Raw genomic sequence first — 6,751 nt, forward strand, 5'->3', positions numbered from 1 at the left:
CCCCAGCAGGAGACAACGCCCTGGTGGTGTCTGGGAAGTGAAGGGTGCTCCAAAGCAGGGGTGTCAGCACCCCAGGGGCTGCCGGGAAGGGGAGGTGGTGAGCAGAGGGCACAGCCAGGGGCACCAGCAGACGGAGTCCTTCAGGGGCAGAAGGACAAACCCTACCTGGAGTGGGCCAAGGAAGGCACGTATGTGAGGATCTAGACAGTGCACATAGAATGCTTTCTAGAATTTTCCTGACTCCAGAGCAGAGAGACCTGGGGCAGCCACCGGGTGCATGTGAGGTCAGGGATGGCTCTGCAAGGATGCCTGTGTGTGGATGGGATAAGCAGATAGAGCAGCAGAGACAGTGCATCAAGGAGGGGGCGTGCCCAAGAGAAGTCCTTGAGGAGTGAGCAAGGTGGGGTCCTGAGTGAGCGGGAGCCGGGACCACTCACCCGGGCACAGGAGGGCGCAGAGGTGCTGGCTCAGGAGTCTCTCTTCTGACTGCTCTGTGTTCTCAGGGAAGTAACAAGCATGGTCATCACCAAGGATGAGGTAGGAGAAGGGGGAAATAGGAGAAGGGGTGACATGGTCACCTGGGAGGTGAGGAAGTGGATTGGTTCAGGAAGTTGCTGGCAGTTTGGGGGTCCCACTGCAGATTTGGATCACAGTTATATGGAAACCTGTTGGTGTGGCTGTGTTTCTCCTGCTCAGATGCAGGGGCACATAGGTGTCCTCAGGTCACAAAATAGCTGCAGCAGCTCCAGACTTGGCATCCTCCTCTTGTGATGTCTAGAGGCTCCAGTCAGGTCACATGGCCACTCCAGAAGGACTCACTCTCAGTCCTGAGTCACATGCTCTTTCTCTCATCCCACGCCAGAGATGGGCCACCACGTGTCCCTGCATTGGGGACCAAGAACAACCACAGAAGGCTGATGATGATGCAGAAGTACATGCTCGGCCTGCAGTCTTAACATCAGACCGTGGGATCCGGGAGACCCTGTTTCAGTTCTGGGGGTGCCCACATGACAGCAGCCTGCTAGAGTCCCAGGGTTTTTCTGGGGGCCGTGCACACTGTGCTGCCTTCAAGATTCATGTGGAAAAGAAGGAGCCTGTCAGCATCTAGGAACCCAGCAAGGGGGCGGCCGGACACAGCTCGCAAACTGGAAACCTTGTGGTCCACAGGGAGCACTCCTTGTTGGAGGATAAGTGACTGGAAAGAAAAATAGCCGAAACACCACGGGGCTGCAAGGTCATCCTACAGTCTGAGACAGTGGGAAGGCTGCCCTGTGGATTCAGAGAAAAGGCATATTTTGTGGGTAAGAGTTTACTAAAGGAAGCTGGAGGAAATTTTAGTAATTGTATGTGTTACATCTTGATGTAGAATGCAAGAAAATATACTGCCTTTGAAACAAGATTGTGGGAGCTCAGGCTGAGTGGCAGGGGAGACGCAGCAGTGGGCTGAGCAAGGAAAGGAAGCAAGAATGAGCAGATGAATACTTGCAGTGGAGATGAGAGAGGAGCATGGCCTGCGCCCCACGTGTCACTGCTGCAAAGCGCAGGTCCAGTATCTCTGAAAATAGCACAGGGATGAGAAATGGAAAAAGACACATAAGAGCTCAACATGAACCATGGGTGTGGATTCCTTGGGAATCAGTCTACACAGAGCTGAAAAAAGTCGGAGCCTGTGGAACAAAAGACCAGAGCAGCAGGTGGAGTCCGTCCGCAGAGCCTTCTGAATCTGAATGATACAAATTAAAAGCCCTACGAGGCTCTAAACAGAAGAAACAGAATGCTCCCCAGGAAGAGTCGGGGCTGCGGCTTCCCCACAGCTCCCCGAGGGGCACGGAGGAGAGGTGCTGGCTTGGAGTGCGGCCGGAGGGTCCGTGAGCCCACCTCAGGCTGGTGCTAGTCACCGGTAAAGGAGGCAGGGGGAACTCTGTTAAGTTTGAAAGCACTCAAAAATCTATGATTTAAGCATCTTCCAAGAAAGACAAAACCCTCAGAGATATCCTCTCAGCAACCAGGGGGTGATTCAAAAGACAACACTACCCAACGGGCAATCTGGGGGGTCCAAAGGGACGACGGTGGTGGTGTCAGTACCGCACTGCAGTGCTCACACGAATAGGTGAGGGCGAAACAGAGGAAGAGGTCAGAAGTCCTGTGCACCGGCCTGAAGCCACAGGTCTGGTCCCTGTCCTGAGGCACCTGCAGGACTGGGTGGTGATGGGACAGGCTCTGGGCGGCTCCCCCATCGGTTTTCAGGTCCGTGGATGTCCCCGAGGCCACTGCCACATTGCTGTCACTTACACACCGCCATTCTACCACTGCATTACCTGCCGTCTGCTCAGCATCACCGTGACCCCTTCAGAGGTGAGAGGCGAGGAGAAGCTGGATGGCAGCACCTGCCACACAAGGGGTGCCCAGCGGCTCTGGGCGGCAGCTGCAGGTAGATGCGGGAGCAGCTGCAGGGTCGAGCTGGCTTCCAGAAGAGCCGGTGAGCTCCTGGCTTGGCTGGCAGAGGCTGAGCTGCTGCCGGGAGTGTCCCAGAGGCCCTGGACCCAGAGTGCCGGTGCACGGGGACGCCGCAGTGGCCCCTCCACCTGACGGCCCCTCCATGAACCCCTCCCTGGGCGGAGCACCTGCAGCAGCCTCTGTGTCTTGGGTCGACCTGACCAGCGCGGTGTTTGGATTCGGCATGTGGGCATCTTCCTGAGGCTTCCCGAGAGCATGCTGTGTCTCCCCAGCCCCACCAGCGTGACGCGCAGGGCGTCCTGGGGGTGAGCAGGCCAGCCTCCCAGGAGACCGAGCAGGGTTTATCCGGACCCAGGAAGACCTGTCTGGGGTGCTGCCACTCCTGCCAGGTGGAAGCCCCTTGCTCACAGTGCCTCCGCTACAGGCACTGAATAAAAAGACTGGGCTCTGGGCATGCCCAGGCACCGGGAGCTGCGCTCACCCCTGCAGAAGAGACCGCGCCGGAAGAGCCGCCCTCAAAGCCTCTAGCTCATCCTGTGCCCAGCTCTCCCGCAGGAAAACGAAGGTCAGATGGAGGTGTCTGGAGTCACCGGCCCTGGGTCCTGCGGGCCCCAGATGGTGGCACCCATCTCTGCAGCCCTAGGGGTGCAAGACTGCTTTTGCTCACCATCTTGTGGGATGGGGGCTCCTCAGGGCCTCCCAGGCCCTTCCTGCCACGGGCATCCACTGGGCCTGGGATTCACACCTCCTGTGCATCCCGGAGGCGAGGAAATCCTCCCAGGGCGGGTTCATCAGCACAGCAGACCCACAGCTAGAGAGGGGCCAGAACGCCACCAGGAGCCCGGCCACCACACACCCTCACGCCAGATGGCGGCCTCGGTGGCACCAAGGAATGTGCCCTGGGCCAGAGCCAGTGTTCCCGGCAGGTCCCCCCAGAGGGAGGACTTTTCTTCCAGGGCACAGTCCTTCCCTGGGTACCTCTAGGGGAGGCTCGGGGTTTGCATTACAAATCTGGGCCATCAGGCCTCAAGGGGACGAACACTGCCTGGATGCAGGGGGGCTCTGGGCACACGGCCATGCAGATCTGGGAGGTTGGGAGAGTCCTCGGTGTCCAGCACCAGCTCTAGTGCCTGTGTGGTCATTTGCTTTGAGAGAGATCAGGTGGAGACATGAGTGGGCAGTCCACCTATTTCACTCCTAGGGACACCATGATCGATTAGTCACCTGAACATCTCTGTGGGTTCATGACCATAATTACTGCTCAGATGTGCTTCCCAACAATCAGCTTATCTCTGCAGAGAGCCAGCTGCCACTGGGACTCTGCACCACAGGGGCCCACTATCCCCGAGGGATTCGGGGCCCCCTGTTCCCATCTGTGACCTGCAGAGAGCAGCGGCCACAGAGCTTCTCCAAGGGCTCCCGTGCTGATGCTTTTCTTCCGACCGGTCTGTGAAGCGCGTGTCCCCGGGACCCGCAGGTTCGAGACGACGGAGAGGGAGGGCTCCGCCCTGTTCCTGGCCTTTGCTCCTTATTGCGTCCCGGGCCAGGAGCTGGGTCGTTCTTTGCAAGCACTCACGATCTATAAACACCCTGTATTAGTGGGTCCCCTGTTCAGCATCCATCTCCATTAGCAGACGCCCCAGCGAGGCAGGGATTCTGACGTGTCTCCAGCGCCCCAAACACTGTAGTTGTTCAATGAATATCTCCCAAATGAATAAATGAATGAATGATTAATTGAGGAAAATGGGAGCATTCATCCTGCTGGAAAGATAACACACAGAGAAAAGACTTCCAGCTCAATTAAAGTCTCACAGGTGTTGCAAGCTATTTCACGGCTCAGTAGTCTCCCATCACTTGTGCGTGTGAATTGGATAGGTGCTGGCCGCGTGGGCCCATGGGTGCAGGGCCCCGGGACAATGCCCCGTGCAGAGGGCGCACGGCGAGGGCCTTCGTGGCAGCCACTGCGGCTGCGGTCACGTTGGTGTTTCTGAACTGCTGGGCCAAGTCCTGTGCTAAGCAGCAGAGGCCCAAAACAGGTAGCCCAAGGCCTTGTGTAGTGGGAACATGAAATATTTTGAATGAACTAAGATGGAGTGGAGATGAACAACTGGGTAGGAGCTCCTGCTTTTCCTGATGGATCCATCCAGAGGGGTGGGGTGGGAGAACCAGGTGCACAGTGTCTGTGGGAGGGGTGCCTCTGCGCACCGAGGGGGGTGCGGGACACACCCCGGTCATTGGGGGAGGCGGCAGGATGTGCATTTGTGCAGCATGCCGTGCACGGAGGACTGGGGACACATGCCTCTGGGGCACCTGTGCATGCAGCGGGGTCAGGACCTGTGTGGCACCTGATAGTGGAGGGAGGGGTCGGGACCCACCTGTGTGGCACCCACCTACAGAGGGACCCTGGGGTTGTCCTGGGAATGCTGGTTCTTGGTTTCAGAAGAAGGAAGGGACCAACAGTGATGACCATTTCCTCGTGCATTCTTATTGATGGTGACATCAACCATGTGTCGTCATCCCCATCTTCTGGGCAGTGTCCAGAGCCATTCAGGACCGTGTAGGGTGAAAGGGGGGCTCGGAGCAGGGCCCTTGGGTGGAAAGCTGTCAGTTCCAAAGGGAGGAAGGATTTGGGAAGGTGAGAAAGGCCCTGGTAGTCGGATTCCTTCGACTATTTCATTAATGTGAAGGTCACGCAGGCCAGGCCTCCCCAAGGTGCCGTCTTACCTGAGAACAAGGAAGCCAGGGGTTGCGAGGGACAACGAGTCACATGCCCACCACCATAAATGCAAAGGACAATCTCGCAGGAGGTGCACAGTGCGGACGGCCGGTGGGACATCCCCCAAGCATCCGGATCTGCCTGACCAACGCAGGGTGGGTGTAGAGGCAGGTGGAGCTGGCCATAGAATGCTGGGCTATGAAGGGGGACATCATGCGGGTGGACTGAGGAGCGCGGAAGGTGTGGGGGTGGGGTGGGGAGGGGCTGGGGAGGGGCAGGGCCCTGAGAGCAGCGGGCACCAGGACAGGCAGTGCTGGGGCTAGGCCGGGTGGGGCAGGGGCAGGGTGGAGGGGCTCCCTCCCAGGCCGGGACAGGCGGAGGGGACGAGGCCGGGAGGACGAGGTCTGGGCTGGGCAGGGTGGAGGTGGTGTGGTCGGACGAGGGGATGGAGTGCCGGCCCAGAGGCCAAGGAGTGGGGCCCGGGAGTGGGTGCTGGGGGCCTGCCCTCTCTGGACTCTCAGGTTACAGGCAGCAGAGCGCACAGCTCACACCTGATGGCGTGGTCACGCAAGGAGTGGGGAAGACAAACCCAGGCCAGCAGCTCAGAGGGGGCCCTGCCACATTGCCCATGTTGCCGGCAGCCGCTCTGGCCCTGGGCAGGAGCTCAGGGCAGGGTCCTCGCCTGCCCCTCCAGGCTCCACTGCCTCATGGCCCCACCTGGCCTGTCTGGTCTGGCCTTCAGCTGCTTCTCCAGTGCCCAAATCCCCTCACTGCCATGGGGCAGCACCCCGATGGCAGCCACTCCCAATACTCAGGCCAGCCTTAGGGGCCTGGAGCAGATGGGTTCATCCTGCAGCAGAAGCCTGGGTACTGCCGAAGCCCGGGTCATGCAGGAGGAGGTACGGGGATGGCCGCGGGCAGGGCTGGTCTGCCTGAGTGCCTGAACCCAGCTGGCCACCCCACATCCTCTGCCACCTCCCGCGGCCAGCTCCCCACTCTGCAGTCAGGGCCCATTTAAATGTGGAGATGGTGCTGCCTCTTCTCTGCTGAACCCCCAGGACTTCCAGTCACGCTGGAACCCCAAATTCAGTCCCAAGGTGGCCTGCGCCGGCTGCCCGGCCTGCACACTCACAGCCCAGTTCATCTAGCACCTGCCTCCAGGGCGCCGCTCCTCACGAGGGCCTGGCTCCGTCTACACAGGGAGGCCACCGATGCTGCTGTAAAGGGCCAGCGATGCAACTCTGGCCGTGGTCAGCTGGGGGGCCCTGGGAGAGGCCTGCTCCCTCCCGGAGGGACTCACAGGAGGCCATGGCCCCTGTGGCCACGGAGCAGCCATGCAGGGATGCAGGGCTGAGCCACTGCTGCCAGCTCAACACGGGAGTGGGACGGGGAGACCCAGGTCCCTGCTGGCTCCCAGGGCAGCTGAGCACCGGAGTTCTTGGTGGGACAGCAGGCGGCAGGCTGCGGGAAGGCCGGCCGACCCCGCTCTCACGCCACCTGCCCCTCTCCACAGCACCCCCGTATTTCTGCCTTAGGGCCCTACCTGAAAGCAGGCAGCTTACAGATCCTGGATATTTT

This window comes from Manis pentadactyla, chromosome 5, assembly GCF_030020395.1.
Source record: "Manis pentadactyla isolate mManPen7 chromosome 5, mManPen7.hap1, whole genome shotgun sequence".
Lineage (NCBI taxonomy): Eukaryota > Metazoa > Chordata > Mammalia > Pholidota > Manidae > Manis > Manis pentadactyla.